The sequence below is a fragment of the Zootoca vivipara genome, chromosome 12 (genome assembly GCF_965207765.1).
Source record: "Zootoca vivipara chromosome 12, rZooViv2.hap1.1, whole genome shotgun sequence".
Classification (NCBI taxonomy): domain Eukaryota; kingdom Metazoa; phylum Chordata; class Lepidosauria; order Squamata; family Lacertidae; genus Zootoca; species Zootoca vivipara.
In genome coordinates this window covers 11,985,204-12,005,361 of record NC_142595.1, presented here as the reverse complement: position 1 = coordinate 12,005,361, position 20,158 = coordinate 11,985,204, and the positions used below count along the sequence as shown (strand labels likewise).

The 20,158-nt window shown below is 51.3% G+C and overlaps 1 long non-coding RNA gene across 1 annotated transcript; it reads right to left on the bottom strand.

Annotated features, from left to right (window-relative positions):
- Window positions 1-10,804: 10,804 nt before the first annotated feature.
- LOC148683791 (uncharacterized) lies at window positions 10,805-13,648 on the bottom strand. The gene is made up of 3 exons (XR_015946536.1): window positions 12,197-13,648; window positions 11,741-11,908; window positions 10,805-10,939 (listed from the first exon to the last, which is right to left on the bottom strand). It is a non-coding gene; the product is annotated as an uncharacterized LOC148683791 (long non-coding RNA).
- Window positions 13,649-20,158: the final 6,510 nt, after the last annotated feature.

Genomic DNA, 20,158 nt, shown 5'->3' with positions numbered 1-20,158 from the left:
AGCTGCTTGTTATATTTAACTTCATATCTAGTTTGTTCCTGGGTGTGCTCTCTAAGCATCCCCCCCCCAAACAACCTCTCAATTTCTTTCAAGTTCATCCCTACCAGTAACTGTGCAAAAACATTTAATGTAATTTTAAAACTGCCAAGAAAAGATGGTTTGTGATCAAACAGAGCCCATCTGCATAACTCCTCCTTTTGCAGAACGTTCTGATTCTGTTCAGATGCATTAGAATTTTGTTCTGTCTGGGCATTCCAAGGAGGTTAAAGCCCCATTCACAACCACCCAAAATTTAATTTAGTAACCTGTCTGTTGCCTGGGATTTTATCAGGCGTTGTCTACTGTCAGGGAACCACCAGGGGTCAGCGGAGAGCCTGGTGGATCGGAGCGAGGGCTCTCGGACTCGACACTGCCAGAGCCCCAGCGCCTGGCAGCTTCCTCCAGAAGGTGGGACTGAGGCTCGGGAGGAGATGCAAACCCTCAGGAATGTTGTGGAGATGGGAGCTCCAGAGGGAGAGTCGCAGAGGGCAGACCCAAGCACTCAACAGGTGGCGACTCCAGGAGCCACAGTGCTGGTCCCTTAACTGAGCAGCTCTAGTGGAGAGGGTGCTCCACCAGCACCCTCGTCCCAACAGAGGAAGGGGGAAAAGAGGAGGGACCAACGGAGGAGGTTCAGGGTGCCCCGGGTTATGCTGGCGAAAATCACGAAGGGAGGCCCTTCCGGATTCTGAATCGGATTAGTACAGTCATGCTTTTTGATGCTCTGTCTTGTACATAAAAAGGGACCCCTGACCATTAGGTCCAGTCGTGACCGACTCTGGGGTTGCGCGCTCATCTCGCATTATTGGCTGAGGGAGCCGGCGTATAGTTTCCAGGTCATGTGGCCAGCATGACAAAGCCACTTCTGGTGAACCAGAGCAGCACACGGAAACGCCGTTTACCTTCCCGCTGTAGCGGTTCCTATTTATCTACTTGCATTTTGACGTGCTTTCGAACTGCTAGGTTGGCAGGAGCTGGGACCGAGCAACGGGAGCTCACCCCGCCACAGGGATTCGAACCGCTGACCTTCTGATCAGCAAGCCCTAGGCTCAGTGGTTTAACCCACAGAGCCACCATATGTATATAATAAAACCCTGCACAGGGTTGGGAGCTGCTTACTCGTGGTGCTTTTGAATTATGGTGCTGGAGGAGACTCTTGAGATTCCCATGGACTGCAAGAAGATCAAACCTATCCATTCTGAAGGAAATCAGCCCTGAGTGCTCACTGGAAGGACAGATCCTGAAACTGAGGCTCCAATACTTTGGCCACCTCATGAGAAGAGAAAGACTCCCTGGAAAAGACCCTGATGTCGGGAAAGATTGAGGGCACTAGGAGAAGGAGATGACAGAGGACGAGATGGTTGGGCAGTGTTCTCAAAGCTACAAACGAGTTTGACCAAGCTGCGGGAGGCAGTGGAAGACAGAGGTGCCTGGCATGCTCTGGTCCATGGGGTCACGAAGAGTCGGACACGACTAAACAACTAAACAGCAACAACACTCGTGAGGAAGCTACACACACCATTACATCTACAAAGTTTCAAGTGTTTAAAGCCAATGAGGACTAGAAATTTGCCTTTTATTTATTTTTATTTTTAAAAAGGTAACATTAGCAGGAAGCTGGATTTTGTACCTTATTATACCTTCTGCAGTTTTTGTTGTTTTGTACATCAGTTGCAGCATGAACACAATTCTACACACACAACACCCCCCCCCCAAGACATGCTGTTTTAAAATCCCAATGTACCTGCCAGGTGGTGGTGTTTCAAAAACATCCCCGTGTACAGCAAGTACAACATACTGCATTTGCATCAAACCCCTGTCTTTTATTTTACTGTTCCCTATTTGAAGAACTCTTCATAATCTTGGGATTTCACTTTTGGTGGATTTCGACAACAATGTACTCTCAGCACTGGTAAGTACATGCAGAACTGCTGGCATCATTCAGAATCCACAAATGATCCTGCACAATCTGCAACTGCTTGATAAGTGTGTATGCAGACATAGAGCCAAATAATACCGTATAGCCACCAAGCAGTGCACAGTGAGTATCACACAACCACTTAAGCTGCGTAATAGCAATGGGTGCAAATCTGGGACAGGAATTCCAATTTCTCCATTGCATGCTGAACTCCAGAAGGTCAGGTGAACCTGGGTATCCCTGCAATTACCTGCGTTATCCCTGTGAGCTAACAGAGCAATTTAAAGATTTCTGGGCTGTGTACAACAGACAGAACATAAAAATGCAGAAATACACAGGTTCCTTGTTTGGGTTAGGTGCAGCCGTGGCAGAAACCTGTATCTCCACCAGCTGGCATGCTGCGCCTCCTTTTTAGTTGTTTTCTCGCTGCATCATTCATCTGTCTTGACATCCAGGTAATACAAACATCAACAGCTGGAAGCCAAGTCAGGAGAGTAGGGAGGGGAACAGAGATCCAGGATTCGGAAGGAAGAGAGACCCATTGGGTTGCCTCCTGAGTCTGGATAATGCATTATTTTTGAAGTGAATGCCTGAATTATAAGTACGCCAATTGAACACTCATGACCTGATGTGTTATTATCAAGCTGCGTTCTTGCTGGACAGAACTGCTTTCAAAATATCACTGAGGTGAGTAGCATAGCATTTTGGATCAGGGAGTCAAAATCTCAGAAGCGTCAATTCAGAAAGCTGAATTCAAGGGACACGATAACCGAAACCAGCTCTGGCCACATGGTGGTAGCAGAATGAAAGCATCTGCATTACATCCTATTGTCACTAAATAAAGGAATACTTGTCATTCGAAAGGTTATAGAAGGGCAAGAAGCAGGTTTTAATTTGCGCTGGGGATCTGTTAATACCAGCCTTGGATAAGTGGACTCCCTTATTTCACACCCACTTTTCCAAAGTTGTTCCACTAACTCTTTGAATTCTCTCTCCTTATTTGGATTTAATTTGGGAGGGGAGCTCATTTTTTGTTTGCATTTATAGAAAAAATTATTCATTGTTTTTAAAAGATGTCATGTCAAATAATCAAGCACAAGGAAAGAAAGATTAAACAGCAAATACCTAGGTTATACCGTGTTTCTCACATTTTAAGACACCGTCTTATATTTATTTTACTTAAGAAAATAAGCCTATGGCTTATTTTCGGGGGTGTCTTATTTTTTTTAAAATTACCTCCTCTTCCTGCTGCGGCTTGGCGCCTGGAACTGGCTGCTGCAGCTGCTGCGCTGCTGGGCGCTTTGTTGGCGCTTCAGCAGGGCACGCTGCTGGGTCCCGCCGCTGGGTCGGGGCTCCAAGCGGTGCACGCTGCGGCTCTTGCCGCGTCCCGCTGCCGGGTTGGAGCTCGGCAAAGCGTGCGCTGCTGCCTTTGCCGGCTCCCGTTCCGTCGGCTCCCGACCCGGCAAGGGCAGCAGCGTGCGCCGCGCCGCGCCCCAACCCAGCGGGAGCAGTTGTACTCTGTGTGCATCTGGGAACTGTTGCACCACACGCGAGCTGACACCGGGAGTAAGCCAGCGGTGGTGGAAGCCCTGTGTTGTCACAGAGGTTACAAATGAGAAAAGCTGGGGAACCCAGAAGTCTAAACTGACAGATCCTGGCTTCTGTCTTTCAGCAGGACTCAGGGACCACCCCGGACCCTCAGCCTTTCACTGTTGTATCAAATTAAAGAGTTTAAGTAACCTCTTTTTAAAGGGTCACGCACAGTGATGGTGCAAACCAATACAGTAATACAAAATTAATCTCGCTACGCTCCTGCCCCGTGCGAGCTAAAGACCTTTCCCTTGAGCCCACCATACATTTGGGGCTCATCCTCACTTCCCCTTCGGTCGTGTGCCCAGCAAGCTCAGGTGTGTTAACAGATGCTAGACTGGCCAGCCTGGTTTGCAAAAGTCAGCCCAGGGATTCATTGTCCGGCACAGTCCTGCAGCTTCTCCTTTCATCGAGATCCAAATTCATCAAAATCCTACCATTGATCAATTTCTAGCGTTTAGGGGTCTCCTGCAAATGTATAACAGTATTTTTCCTGCATACTTTTTAATGCTACTTGTGAGGGACAGGGGATATCGCGAAGTCCCTCCCCTCCTGAGTTCAAGCCCGTCCCCGAGCAAAGGGGAAAGCAGGGAGAGTTCCGATTCCAGTGGGGAAGCAGGAAGTCGTGTCCGAGGCTCAGGCAAGGTAGAGGAGCCAGGGTCCCAGGTGGGACAGGAAGGGGCAAGTAAGGGGGGAAGACCCATCCCCCCAACTCCAGAATTACGCAGGAAGAGGAGGGGCAAGAGGATGGGTCTGCCAAAGCTTTTGTGTTGGAGAAAGACGCGCCAAAAGCCATTAGGAGGTTCTGAAACCGACTGACAACATCGCTCCGTGTAAATAGCAATGACTTGAGCACTGTAAATACGCAGCACCAATAAAAGAATAAAATGCAGAGCTGCGTAGCGTCGTTACTCTGAAGTAGTCCACTCCGGCCACTGTGACAGCAACCTCCTAATCATTTTTGGGCTACTTTGGAGTTGCCGGGATGAGCGTGTCAGAGGCGGAGAAGTGGCGGCAGATCGCTGAGCAAGCCCAGCTAGAACTGCAACAGCTGTCGCTGCAGGCGCAGGGAGAATTGAAGGCAGCTAAAGAGGAGACTAAGAAGGTCCAGGACGACCGGCTACAACTTGCGGAACAGGTGAGAGAGCTCCAGGAAAAAGAGCAGCATTTAAGGGCGGTGGCGGTAGACCACCAAAACAAGCTGGATGCAGAGAAAAACAAGGCGGGAGGGGCACCCCAAGTCCAAGTGCTGCCAGGAAGGAGAGCCGGGACCCTAGTAAGCAAGTTCAATGGAGACCCGAAGGAGTTTCAGGGCTTTGAGACTGAGATTGTGTATGCTCTTGAGCTGCACCACGATGAGTTCCCTGATGATGAGCACAGAGTAGCGTTTATTGTGGAGCACCTTACAGGGGCGGCCAGGGAGTGGCTAAGACCGTTAATTGCAACAAGGAATCCTTGCATGAAGAATGTCAAACTATTTCTAGAAGGTTTGAAAACGATGTATTCGTCCGATAGTCATATGGACCAGACTAAGGAGGAACTTCATAATTTACGCCAAGGAAATATGACAGTTCGCGCGTATTGGGCGAAATTCACCATGCTGGTGCACAGATTGGGGTGGGATCTGGAGTCTGCCCCAATGCAAGCGGCGTTCTACTTGGGGTTGCATGAGGAGGTGAAGGATGAGCTCTCGAGAGGTCCAAAGCCCAGTAATATGGATCAACTGAGCAAAGCGGCTCTGGCGGTGGGGGTGAGGCAGGAATCCAGATGGAGCGACAAGCAAGCAACGCGCGCAAAGCGGGCTTGGTTCCCACGGTCGCAGGAGAAGCCACTCCCTCAACAACCCTTTCAAGCCACGCCTGGGGCCAGTCAGGACCAGGAACCCATGCAGATTGATAGCGCGCGCGCGCGGGCTTTTCAAACCCCAGCGGCGCCAAGACGCAAGGAGGGAAGGGGTGGGAATTGCTTTCTCTGCAACTCCCCCCAGCATCTCGTCAGAGACTGCCCACATCGCAGGGAGTGGCAAGGAAAGGCGGGAACGGTTGTGCCCTCCCCCACTGACGCAGCACCACAGCAGGGAAACGGGAAAGCCTGGCTGCAGGAGACAAGGGGCGGCAGCCAGGCACAGTCAGCAGACAACAGCCCCAGCCCACCCACCCGCACAGAGAGGAGCAGAGCCAGCCCACCCCTCCCAGAGCAGGAGTGGTTCTAGAAGTGACGCTCACGCTCCCAAATGGCTATCCATTGACGGTCCTCGCCCTAATTGACAGTGGTGCCTCAGCCAACTTCTTCTCGAGAAACTTTGCAGAAGAGCACCAGATCCAGCTTCTGCAGCTGGATTTTCCTCTGCACGTGGCAACCATTGACGGCAGAGAGCTGCTGGGAGGGGCCATCACTCATCAAACCCCCCCCATGAGAATGACGGTTGGAAGGCACTCAGAGACACTGGCATTCAACGTCACCACCATCTCAGACCCCCCAATCGTTTTGGGCATGAGCTGGCTGGCGCGCCACGACCCCTCCATAAGTTGGCATCAGAGATGCATCACTTTTGGATCGGACTTTTGCCTGGAACATTGCATGCAGCACCAACCAGGGGAGGGGCCTCCGATAGCCACGGTGGCCACCATGCACGTCAAAGGGGGTGAGGCGATACCCAAACCATACTGGGACCTGCAGGAGGTCTTCAGTGAAGCGGAGTCCGACCACCTGCCCCCACACAGGCCTTTTGACTGCCAGATCAACCTGGTGCCTGGGGCAACTATACCCCCAGCCAAGCTGTACGCCATGTCAGACCAGGAACTGGAGGATCTGCGCGCTTTTATCGACAAGAACCTCAAGCGGGGGTTCATCAGAGAAAGCAAGGCAGCAGGGGGCAGCCCGGTCTTCTGGGTGGACAAGAAAGACACGCAACAGCGCCGTCTTGTGGTGGATTTTAGACGGCTGAATTCGGTGACAGAGCCAGTGGCTTTCCCCATGCCCAGAGTGGATGATCTCCTGACAGCGGCACGCAGAGGCAAGATTTTCACCAAGCTAGACCTGAGGGGGGCGTACAACTTGATCAGGATCCGGGAAGGCGATGAGTGGAAAACCACGATGTTCACGCCTCTGGGCTCTTTTGAATATCTGGTGATGCCCTTCGGGTTGCAAGGGGGCTCAGCATGCTTCCAGGCCTTCATGCACCACGTCCTGGGGTCCCTACTCTTCAGGAAATGCTTGGTCTTTCTGGATGACATCCTTATTTACTCCAACGACCCAGTGCAGCACGTGAAGGACGTCAGGGAGGTGTTACAGCGCCTGAAGGAGAACCACCTGTATGTGAAGCTGGAGAAGTGCAAGTTTCACACCAAGGAGGTGGACTTCCTGGGCTACAAGCTGTCAGACAAGGGGCTGGCAATGGACAAGGACAAGGTGCAGACCATCCTGGACTGGCACAGCCCCAGGACGCGCAAAGATGCCCAACGCCTACTAGGCTTTGCCAACTTCTACAGGAAGTTCATCAAGAACTTCTCTCGAGTTACGGCTCCCATCACTGACTGCCTGAGAGGCAAGCAGAAGTTCAGGTGGACACCAGAGGCGCAAGCAGCGTTCGAAAGCCTCAAGAGGGTGTTCGCCTCAGACCAGAACCTGTTCCACGTGGTTCAGGACGCGCCCCTACGCATTGAAACAGATGCTTCTGATAAGGCTGTGGGCGCCATTTTGTTGCAACTGGACGCCAACAGAGAGTGGAGACCCTGTGCCTTCTTCTCCAGGAAGTTGACCCAGCCCGAGCGAAACTACACAGTTTTTGATCGGGAACTTCTTGCGATCCACGCGGCGTTCCAGCACTGGAGACACTTCCTGGTGGGCGCCAAGCACCCCATCCAGGTGTGCACAGACCACAAGAACCTGGAGTTCTGGAGAACTGCCAGGGTGCTCAACCAGCGGCAGATACGGTGGGCGGAGTTCTTCTCGAACTTCAACTTCTCCATACACTACATCCCAGGAGAGCAGAATGTCAGGGCGGATGCCCTCTCCCGCAAGCCAGAGTACATGGAGGAGGAGGCGCCACCAGCCCCAAGGCACATTTTCCCCCCGTCGGCATGGTCCTGCGGAGCAGCAGTGGTGAGCGAGGCAGAACTCACAGCACTGACGGCAGCGGATGAATTTGCCAACCGCATCTTCAGAGAACTGAGAGGGGGGAGGGAGCAGGCAAAAGACTTTGCAGAACGCAGAGGGCTGCTTTTCTACAAGGCTGCGCTGTACCTACCCACCACCCAGCTTCGACGTACGGTCCTCAAGCAGATGCACGACAACCCTACAGCGGGGCATTTTGGAAGGGACAAGACCACTCACCTAGTCATGAGACACTTCTGGTGGCCAGGGGTGAGGGAAGATGTTCGAGACTATGTAAGGGGCTGTACCACCTGCCAGCGGGCGAAGGTGGTCAGAGCAGCGCCACCAGGGTTGCTGGAGCCCTTAGCCACACCACACAGGCCGTGGGAAGTGGTGTCCATGGACTTCATCACAGATCTGCCTTCGTCCAGGGGTAAGACTGCAGTGTTGGTGGTGGTGGACCTCATGTCCAAAATGTGTCACTTTATACCGTGTGCCAGGGCAGTCTCGGCAGAAGAGACAGCCAAACTGTTTGTTGATCACATTTTCAGACTGCATGGATTACCTTTAAGGGTTATTTCGGATCGTGGCCGCCAATTTGTTTCCAGGTTCTGGCGGCGGCTCATGAACCTCCTGCAGGTGGAGGTCAGCTTGTCGACGGCTAGACACCCGCAGACCAACGGACAAGCGGAGAGGGTCAACGCCATTCTGCAGCAGTACCTGAGATGCTACGTCAGCCAGCGGCAAACGGACTGGGTGGATCGCTTGCCACTAGCAGAATTTGCCTACAACAATGCAGTGCACGTCTCCACAGGGGTGTCGCCCTTTAAGGCCAATTACGGGCGCGACCTCAGATCTTTCCCAGAGAGGGAGAGGGAGGAGGAGGAGGAGGGCCCACAGGCTGAGGATTGGGCAGAGGAACTGGAGACGGTGCACCAGCAGCTCAGAGAACACTTGGAGAGGGCCAAGGAAGCGTACAAAAAGGGGGCAGATCGCCACAGGCGACAAGGGGAGGTCATCAGGGTGGGGGACAAGGTGTGGTTGTCCTCGGAGGGCCTTCCCACCAGAGGGAGGTGCAAAAAGCTGGCACCCAAATGGCTGGGCCCCTTCACGGTCACGCAACAGGTCAACCCGGTGGCATACAGGCTGGCACTGCCAGAGGACATGAGGGTGCATCCAGTGTTTCATAGATCGCTGCTGTCGCCGTACAGGGAAAGCAGCAGGCTCAGAGACAGCGAACAAACCCCCGAGGGAGGGGGGGAGAGGGAAAGCAGGGAGCAACTCAATGAGGCCACGGCCATCCTGGATTCAAGGTGGGGGGTGGGGGGCCTGGAGTACCTCATGGCATGGGAGGATGCTCCACCGTCCCAGAATGAATGGGTTCCCGCCACTCAGATACAGGAGGAATTCTTGGTGGAAGAATTTCACGCCCTCTTTCCCCACAGACCCAAGCCCTGGCACATGGAAAGGGAGGGGGAGGAGGAGGAGGCACGGGAGAACAGCTCACCATGGCGCTGGGAAGCGGAGTTTGAGGAACCAGAGGATGAGGTATGGGTGTCGCCAAGATCCACCCAGTCAGAGGAAGGAGCAGATTGGCAAAACATTTTTACCCCCACCAGCTCTGACGCCACGGACTTTTTGGGATTCCCGTCCTCCCAGGCGGAAGGGGGGGGCTCGCAGGACTGGGGGGAGGTGTTCACACCAACGGGCTCGGAGAGCACCGAGTTTTTAGGCTTCCAGTCGTCACCGACACATGGGGGGGGCCTGGGGAGGGGTGAAGGAGAGCTTGGGAGGGGGGTGGATGTGAGGGACAGGGGATATCGCGAAGTCCCTCCCCTCCTGAGTTCAAGCCCGTCCCCGAGCAAAGGGGAAAGCAGGGAGAGTTCCGATTCCAGTGGGGAAGCAGGAAGTCGTGTCCGAGGCTCAGGCAAGGTAGAGGAGCCAGGGTCCCAGGTGGGACAGGAAGGGGCAAGTAAGGGGGGAAGACCCATCCCCCCAACTCCAGAATTACGCAGGAAGAGGAGGGGCAAGAGGATGGGTCTGCCAAAGCTTTTGTGTTGGAGAAAGACGCGCCAAAAGCCATTAGGAGGTTCTGAAACCGACTGACAACATCGCTCCGTGTAAATAGCAATGACTTGAGCACTGTAAATACGCAGCACCAATAAAAGAATAAAATGCAGAGCTGCGTAGCGTCGTTACTCTGAAGTAGTCCACTCCGGCCACTGTGACACTACTATTATTGTGAACCAATGCATGCTTATAAAGTAAAGTTTGTTTTTAAGGTTCCCCAGTTGATGCCTGATTCTTTCTTAAGTGGGACAAAGGGAGGGAAGGCAGCTAGCTTCAGAGCTGGACTTGCTCAAAACAAGGTTTCCACAGCCTAATTCCTGTCCTTTTAAGTTTGCTGTCCAGGATGGGATTTTAAAACCTGATTTTAAGGACCAGGTGGCAACCCTACTTCAGATATACAGGACCCACACTTCGAATGATGTTCACAAATATACTGGGAGCCACCGTAGATCCTTTAGGTGTTATATGGTCTCAGCAGCTGCTCCCAGTTCCCTGTCTAGCTGTTGCTACATCTGCTAGCTCCTTTCAGATCTGCATGAACCAATCTGATCTGAGGGGAATCCCTTCCTGTCCTCCAATGTATGGGACAACCCGTGTGAGCTGCTTAACCCTTTGGTTGAGAGGGAAACTCCCTTGGGCCCTGATGGTAGCTTTCTAATCCCAAAGGGGGAATTTTCCTTGTGACTGAAACAGGGGAGACTTCCTTCCCATCTGCTGTGAGCCTGATAATTTTCTTGCATTTTTAGAAGGTACCTTTTGCATTTAACATAATGTCTCCTTTGTCCCTGTATGTGCTCTCTAAGCATTTCCCGACACCAATCTCTCCATCTCTTCCAAGTGCAGCCCTACCAATGACTATTTAGCACTATTTTAGAACTGGCATGAAAAGATGGCTTGAGATGCAACGGAGCCCATCTGCATTAGCAGATTTGCATAACATTCTAATTCTGTTGAGATACAATGCAATTTTGTCCAGTCTGCGTGTGCCGAGGATGGAAAGCCAAACATCTTATTCAGTAGCCTGTCTCACAATAAATGCAATCGATTTGTAGAAAACACAACTTGAAAAAAGAGACAATGAACATACTTTCGTAAACCAAGAAAATGTTTATTGAAAATTATTTCGAACAAAGAAACAAACAAAATAAACAGACAGGTTCTAAGACCGAGCCTTGGTTTGGAAGGTGTCAGAACTTCAGCCTGCAGCGTGGCCACCTGGTGGTTTGGCTGAAAAGCAGGAGAAAAAGGACAATGGTCAAGGACAATGAAAGTTGTAGTCCAGCCTGTAGGAGGGCCTCCAGTTCACAAACACGTCATTAGGGTCAGCCTTTTTTCAGAAATGCCTCCGTGGAATGAACATGTACGCTCAACTTGTAGGGTGTTCTCCCCGCCCCATGCAAATTTTCTATTCCTCTTTGGTGCCTGAGATCAAGGTATCACCGCCGCCTAGAAAATTTTGGTGCAGCAGACCTGCCCACGGTGCCGCAGACTCTTCGGGTCCGTAACCCTCCCAGTCCAGCAGGGAATGAGGTGGAGCAGGTGTTACGACCCTTTTCTTGGTGACAGGATGACTCCTATGGTGGACGTGTTGGTAATAATTCCCCCCCGCCCCATGCAAATCTTCCTTCCTCTTACCCGGGGGTCCCCAAACTTACCCAGCTTCGGGCCGGTGCCCGCTGCGCCGATTGCGCGGCAGGCTGGAGGGCGGGGGAGCGTGGGGGAGCGCGCGCCCATGCACATGTGCAAACGCTATTTCTGGCACACTTCGGGGTTCGAAAAACGCCGGGAATAGCTTGTGCACATGTGCATAGACCTCATCAGACCTGGAAGTGCCCTGGAAATTACGCTTGCACATGCGCACAAGCCATTTCTGGCACTTTTCAAACCAGGAAGTGGGCAGCTGCACTGCGCCATGCCAGTAAGTGCGGGTGGTGGCAGCAAGCGGCGGGGGTTGCTGGGGGCCGCATAGATGAGCCTCGTGTGCCGCAAACGGCCCCCGGGCCTTAGTCTGGGGACCCCTGCTCTTACTTGTTCTTTTTACACGAGTGGCTTCAGCAGGAGGCCCCGGCACACATCTCGACCCTCTTCCCTTCACGATGAAAACTGGAAGTCCACCTTGGTCTTCTGTATGTGCCCGACTCCCCACTCAGGGCCTTTTCCCTTTTGGCAACAGCCACAACGGTGCAGACAGGAGATCTTGGAAGAAAGAAGGTAGCCTTGAAGCAGGGGAGAACTTGGCACTAAGGGCTGCTTCGAGAGAAGAATCCTGAATATGTGAATGGGCTGCCACAGACTGAACGCCAGGGACAGAATCTCACCTGGGACACCCATTCAGCTGTCACACCCATCCCAGGTACTTAAAGCAGATCCCACTTTTTGTAGCCGCCAAGTTAGGCCCTTGGTCTGATCCAGCAGGACATTCTTAGGTGTTTCATAACACCTCTTTCCCCCTGCCCCTGTACCTGCGACTCATCTGCGACCTACCTGAATCACACCTATATATGCAAAGTAGAGGAAAAACCACCCCAAATCCTGTCTTCACTTCCTCTCTTATCGATCCGCCCCAGCCATCACTCAAAGCCTCCCTGCAAATCAGAAAACAAACAATACATAGCCATCAGTAAACATAGGAAAAAACAGGAATCTGCCTTAATCCTTTTGTATACACTGTCTACAACACGACAATCTAATCTACGTATCGTCAAATGCACTCTGTATGATGTTCCATTTCTCTAAGGAATTGGACTATATTAAAGGGAATTTCCACTTTTAATACCACCCACCTGGGTGTTTGGCTGAAAAGCAGGAGAAAAAGGACAATGGTCAAGGACAATGGGAGTTGTAGTCCAGCATCACCTGTAGGAGGGCCCCCAGTTCCCAATCCCATAAAACCCATCTCCCCAACAACATCAAACATACCATCTCAGGACTATTTAATTGCTCATCTTCTAACATTGTAAAGGTAAAGGTAAAGGTAAAGGGACCCCTGACCATTAGGTCCAGTCGTGACCGACTCTGGGGTTGCGCACTCATCTCGCATTATTGGCCGAGGGAGCCGGCGTATAGCTTCCAGGTCATGTGGCCAGCATGACAAAGCCGCTTCTGGCAAACCAGAGCAGCACATGGAAACGCTGTTTACCTTCCCACTGTAGCGGTTCCTATTTATCTACTTGCACTTTTGACGTGCTTTCGAACTGCTAGGTTCGCAGAAGCTGGGACCAAGCAACGGGAGCTCACCCTGTCACAGGGATTCGAACCGCCGACCTTCTGATCAGCAAGCCCTAGGCTCAGTGGTTTAACCACAGCGCCACCCGGGTCACAATAACATTGTGTATGCCATCAAATGCCAACAGTGTCCTTCAGCTCTCTATATTGGACCAACAGGCCAAACCCTACGCCAAAGGATAAATGGACATAAATCTGACATCAGGAATCACAAGACAGAGAAACCAGTAGGAGAACACTTCAATCTCCCAGGACATTCTATACAAGATCTCAAAGTAGCTGTCTTATTACAGAAAAATTTCAGAAACAGACTGGAAAGAGAAGTTGCTGAATTGCAACTCATTACCAAGCTTAAAACCATGGAGAGACTTGGTCTGAATAGAGACATTGGATTCTTATCTTATTATCATAGCTGCCAAGTTATCCCTTTTTTAAAGGGATTTCCCCTTATGCTGAATAGGCTTCCTCGTGAGAAAAGGGAAATCTTGGCAGCTATGCTCATTATACATGATAAAGCTTTATTTAGCCATCTCACCCCTTGCTTTTTCCTGCAAGACCAATTGCAGTCTTTAACAGTCGTCAACAGGTTTACCACTCCTATCAGCCAATCACCCATTCCCACCACCCTTCTGAGTAATACCCCTCCCTACCCTCTGACTATACATAAGGGTCTGGTGACGTCTGTTTCAGTGTATCTGAAGAAGTGTGCATGCACACGAAAGCTCATACAAATGACAAACTTAGTTGGTCTCTAAGGTGCTACTGGAAGGATTTCTTTGTTTGTTCCATCTTATTCGTGTCCACCTTTTCCCAGAAACGCATCCACAGCATGAATACGTAAGTTCAACTTGTAGGGTGTTCTCCCCGCCCCATGCAAATTTCCCCTTCTTCTTAACCTGTTCTATTTGGGGGAGGCTTTGGCAGCAGCCACAGCAGTACAGACAAGAGATGCTGCAAGAAAGAAGCGATCTTTGAAGCAAGGGAGAACTCGACGCTAAGGGCTGCTTTGAGGGAAGAATCCCTGAACATGTGAAAGGTCTGTCACAGACCAAATGCCAGCCGCCCATTCAGCTGTCCCACCCACCCCAGGGACTTAAAGCAGATCCCACTGCAGAGCTCACAAGAGCCACCTTTTGGCAGGAACCATCAGGTGACCAGGAGATGCAGCAGAAGAGCATCTCTGACCACTGGCGTAGGAAGCCGCTCGGGCACCCGGAGCGGCAAACATGATGCGCACCCGGGGGCAGGGCATTGGCACGTAGCGTGCATGCGCAGCATCGCTATGTACGATGGGAGGGGACGCTTCTCCCCGCCAGCCTCCAGCCTCCCGGTAAAAAGCCTGGGGAGCCCAGAAGGAAGGAAGAAGCAAAGCACGCGCCGGCCAAGCAGGTGAGTGAGCAAGCAAGCTGCCGCCACGCCGAGTGAGGCTTTTTACCGGGCAGCGGGGCTCAGCTTGGGAGTCGTGGGGGGGTCGCCGAGTGTCACCCCCTCCAGGGTGGCACCTGGTGCGGCCCACCCCCAATGCACCCCCCTTGCTACGCCTGTCTCTGACTGCATGGCTTTAAAAGAGGATTAGGCGACTGAACGGAGGAGAGGGCGGTCAAAGGCTACTACAGTCATACCTCGTGATATGTCCGCTTCATGTTGCATCTTTTCAGGTTACGGACACGCCGAACCCAGAAGTCCCAGAAAGGGTTATTTATGGGTTCGGCGTGTCTGCATAGCTGCCAAGTACCCCGTTTTCCCTGGGAAACCCCCGTTTTTACTTACCTTTTCCCGGTGGTCCCCCGTATCACTTCATCTCCTGTTTTTCTCCGTTATTTTCTCCTGCCAGCGGCCATTTTTTTTCTGATTTGCCCTTCTATGGGCACCAAAAATGGCCGCCGCCGGCTTCAAAAGTCGCATCTACGCATGACCGGAAGTGCATAGATGCGACTTCCGGTGTCGGCGGTAGCCATTTTTGGTGCCCATAGAAGGGCAAAACGACACCGGAAGTTACGTCGACGCAACTTCCGGTGTCATACGGCTGCCAGTCCCGGATTCTGCAGTCCGGGACTTGGAAGGTAAGTGTGTCTGTAACCTGCGCGCATGCGCAGAAGTGCTAAATTGCGCTTTGCGCATGTGCAGAAGTGCCACATTGCGTCATGAGCGTGCACAGATGCAGTGCTTCATGTTGCGGCCTTTTCATGGGCCGCCGGGACAGATTCCATTCGCAACATGAGGTACCACTGTAGTCCTGATGGAGGAAACAATGCTTCAGAAAAGCCATTACAGGATGTCCCAGGTGGGCAGAGGGCTCTTGGGCTCGAATCCTGTTTGTGGCTTTCCCAGTGGCATCTGGGTGCCCCTTGGGAGAAGAGGAGGCTGGACCAGGTGAGCCCTTGGCCTGATCCTGCAGGCCTTTCTTGTGTGTTTCCTAAGCCCCCCCCTCCTTCCCCTTGTCCCATTACTTCTGAGGTAGGAGGCCTTCGTCTGGGCTCCAGTCCCTCCCGGAATGCGGCAGCTCCCAGGCTGAGTCTTTTCCTTGCTGAAAAACAAATGGAGACATCAGCCGGTGCCTGGCTCCCAGCCATGCTAGCCCCAGTCCGGGGCAGGAGGGTGGGGGACACGGGAAGGAAGCATTTCCACTTACCTGATCTTACCAGCTCTTCCCACTTGGCCTCTGTACGAGTGTCTCGGCTCTGTCCTGGCCGGCCTAGCTCAGAAGCAGTAGCCAGAGTCTCCTCTTTCTCAGAAATACGCAGAGATGCTGTTCCCAGCATGAGAAGAAACTTGGGCTGCTGCTTCTGCACCAAACAGGGCTGAGACTGAGCCATGCCCGCACAGAGAAGGGGTAGTGGGGAAGAGGCGCGAGGGATGGCAACCAGGAACCGCAGGGGTGTCCTCTGGTCCTTTATCCTGGGAGCTGGAGATTGAGCCTCATCCCTGGAGGCACGACTCTGTGGAGGAAGCAGCATATTGCATGGGCTCTCACTGTCAGCGGATTCCCCAACTATCCCCTTCTCCCACCATGCTGCCGGGCAAATTCACAGGGCATGAAATCACTGAGTTTCATAATCTTTGCAGTTGTACTCTGGTCAAGGACAATGGGAGTTGTCCCCCAAGTTCCTAAATCTGTCTTAATAGTGTTAAGCCTTCCCCCCCCCAGATATGCCCCCACAGCATGCACACGTACGCTCAACTTGTAGGGTGTTCTCCCCGCTCCATGCAAATTTCCCCTTCCTCTTTACCTGTTCTATTTACATGGTGGCTTTGGCAGCAGCCACAGCAGAGCACAAAGGAGATCCTGCAAGAAAGAAGGTGTATTTGAAGTAGGGGATAATCCCTTAACATCACAGACCGAACGCCAGGGACAGAACATCCCCTCAGACGCCCATCCAGACGCCCATCCCCTCAGACGCCCATCCCACTGTGGAGCTCACAAGAATGGCTGGGCTCCAAACTCCGACCATCTTCTTACCAGCCAGATGACTCCTTGCAATTCTGCATGGGGTGGAGAAAGAGGAGAGAGAAAGGTTTTGCTCTCTCTCTCTCTCTCTCTCTCTCTCTCTCTCTCTCTCTCTCTCTCTCTCTCTCTCTCTCTCTCTCTCAGGACATTGATATGAGAGCCACACAATGCAGCCCTGTCAATATCTCAAGGGCCGTCACAGGGAAGAGAGAGCAAGCTTGTTTTCTCCTGCTCCAGAGGCCCATAGGAGCTGAAGCAGTGATTCTCCTTCCTTGGAGGTTTTAAGCAGTGCTTGGATGGCCATCTGCCATGGATCACCTAGTTGAGATTCCTTCATCGCAGGGGGTTGGACTAGATGACCCTCAGGGTCCCTTCCAACTCCACAATTCTAAAGAGCATCCAATGCAATTTTAAAGCACATGACTTCCTCTGAAATGATTCGTGGCATTGTGGCTTCCCTCTCTCAGACCTACCATTCCCAGAACCCCCAACAAACTACAGTTCCCAGGATCGTTTCGGAAAAGGTACCTGCTTTTTAGAACAGGGATGACGAACCTGCAGTTTGCTCACTCCCATTTCCCAGGAACCAGGAATGGAAAGCTCAAGTGCTTCTAACAGTTTGGTTATAGGGAGCAGTGTGTATAAAATATTGAATGTAATAGGGTTATTAAGGTAATTGTATTAGAATTACTATGGGAATGTTAAGGAGGGAAGGAGGAGCAAAGGGAGAAACCACGGCCCTGTGAAGGAAGGAGGACATTTTTACTGTCCTGCCATAGGCATCCACTCTAGGGGACAGACAGGGGTTCCGTGGGCCCTCCCCAAAGATTTTCTCCTGGGGCAGATCGCCCTCAATATTTTCTCCCCCCCCCCCCCGTCTGCCTTCCCAGCTCCCTCCTGTCCTCAGTCTGCTGCCTCCCCCCAGCCACATCCCTCCTTCTCCCGCGTGGCCCAGAGCGCAGGGGACGGCTAGCCAGCGGAGGCAGGGCCCTCCTGCAGTGGGGACGGGACATAGGGCAGATGGGAGGGGGAAGGCAGCTCCCTGCAAGGCCCTTTCCACCTGGCCGAGCCGCTGAACTCCAGACCCGCCAGCCAGAACCTACTGAAGACGCTCCTCCTGAGGCTGGAGGAACATCGCCCAGCTATTGTTTTATTGATTTATTATGTTGCAAACCGCTTTGAGATTTTTATTAAAAATATAAAGGGGTGTAGAAATTTAAAAATAAAAATAAAATAAAAAAAATCAGTGGGGGGGGAGGGCGAGAAGCTGGGGTGAGACGGGTTTGCTCTTCCCCACCCTAAGCCTATTTCGCTCAGTTTGGCGCCATCACCTCTTGGCACATGTGGGGAATGGATTCCCCATGGAATTAATATACCACGACTTCCAGTGCCGGTTCCTCTTTTCCTCTTTTTTACGGCACCACAGCAGCCGCTATGGCCTTCCTGTCTGAGGACCTGGGAGACAGAAAGGAAAATAAAAACAGAGGAAGTAACCAACCAGTTATTCACAACAGAAAATAATCATCTGGGGACCACAACTGAAGACCTGCCAAGCTGTCAACAGCTGTGTGGACAAGTCAAGCCAGGGAGCCAAGCCACATGCACCAGTGATGGGTGACACTAATAACAATAACAATAATAATATTTACATGCCACTCACCTCCTCTGGGCCTTGGAGCTCCTCCTACCTTCACAGTTCCTTCTCATTATTTCTGATGGACACACTTGTCTCAGCAAGTCTCTCGCCATCATCCGACAGGCATCCCTCTTGCAGGGCAATATAAGGCTTGCTTGCAAAGTGGCACTTTGTGACATCAGCTGGCAAACAGGGGCCAGGATGCTGGGTTGTCAGGCAGCTGAATTAAGAAAAATAAAACCAGGGGGGGTCAAAGTGTGCTGGGATTAGGTCACCATGGGTCAGGCCAGAGGGTGCTGTTGGGGTGTGCGGTTGTGCCTCCCCTGGTTCTGCATCTTGCTCCCCTGCCCGTTCCGTTAGCTGCTTGATAGAACCATAGTAGGGTAGAGTTGGAAGGGATCCCAAAGGCCATCTAGTCCAACCCCCGGCAATGCAAGGATCCTGCCAACAGCCAAGCTTGGCTGGGCTCCAAACTTCAGCCTTCTGGTTACCATTGCAATTCTGCATGGGGTGAAGAAAGGGGAGAGAAATGTGTTGATTATACTCTCAAAACACTGCCAGTATTTTCTCCAGATGTCTGCATCCTCCACAGTAGTCTCCATCTTTCTTCGTTTTCCTTTGTAAAAAAAAAGATCGTCTTTCCGGATACTTCCAGCGGAAAATAATTATTTTCATTTTGAAAGCTTTTGTTAGGAATAGGTATTTCTGTCTTTTTTGGATCAGTCTTGGTGAAATTTCTTTTAGTATTATTATTTATTTTTAAAATTTCTATTTTTAATTTCTTCTTCCCTCTTGTTTGCAGAATTTTGTCTCTCAGCCAACTTGTGGTGAAGGTCAGTTGTTCGCTCTTGCTTACCTAGCATTGACCCTAAAAGCTCTTTCCACTCGCTCCTCTATTTCCACTTCTATTTCTAGCCATATTGCCAGTTCTTCTGTTTGTTGGCAAACACCATGGCACCCTCCTGGACATGCTGACACTGTTATCCTTTTTCCCCCTATGTCTTCATTTTCTTTTTCTGGAATATTTCTTAGTCTTAATGTCTTTTGGCGGAGCTACATTTGCACCATCACGAGAGCATCACTTGCGGCCTCTTGTGTCACACTGTGTTCCTCCATCTCCTTTTTTTTTACTTTTTCTAATTCTTTTCTTCCTTCTCTCTTTTCTTTAGTTATTTTTTTCATGGTGTTTTCCAATGGCTGATTTTTTTTATTTCTAGCATTGGTTTCACTCTCTCTTTATTTTTCTCCTCCACCACTTTCAATTGGCTTTTTATTTCTCCTTTTTCTTTTGACTCCATTTTCTCCTCCAGTTTACCTATCTTTTCTTCCATGCCTTTTATTCTCTCGTTCATTTCCATTTTTATTTCCGCTAGGTCTCGTTTCACTTCTCCTATGTCCCCCTTCAAGCTCCATATAAGCTCTCTCACGTCCATTTCGGGGTCTACTGTCGAGTTCCTCCTCTGTTGCGTATTTCCAGCTCCTGCTTTTTTAAAATTTTAGTTTCCTTCTTTGCCCAGCACAACTCCAACACTCCTTTCCACCACGTGATACCGCTTATTTCAAACTTTTTAAAGTCTTTATTTATGTGTATATTCCTATTGTTGCCACTAGGCGTCTCTGTTTCCTGTGGAGAAGTCATCTTAGGCTTCTTGACCCCCTTATTGCTTAGTCATTTCAACCGTGAGACATCCACCATTTTCTGTACTTCTATGACCGCCTCCTCTTTCTCCCTACCGCTCCTGCCTCTCACCAGACTCCTCCTTTGCTTTCCATCTCGTCTTCTCTCTACACTTTCTGACCTCGCTGTTTACAAGCAGCCTCCCATAGCTGCCAAGTTTTCCCTTTTCTCGCGAGGAAGCCTATTCAGCATAAGGGAAAATCCCTTTAAAAAAGGGATAACTTGGCAGCTATGCAGCCTCCACTGCATTTCCCCCCCCCATCTCTGAGCTCAATTCTACTGTATACCTGTAGGTCGAACACTGATATGAGATCCACACCATGCAACCCTTTCAATACCTATCACAGGGAAGAGGGAGCAAGCTGGTTTTCTCCTGCTCCAGAGGCCCATAGGAGATGAAGCAGTTATTCTCCTTCTTTAGAGGGTTTTAAGCACCGCTTGGATGGCCATCTGCCATGG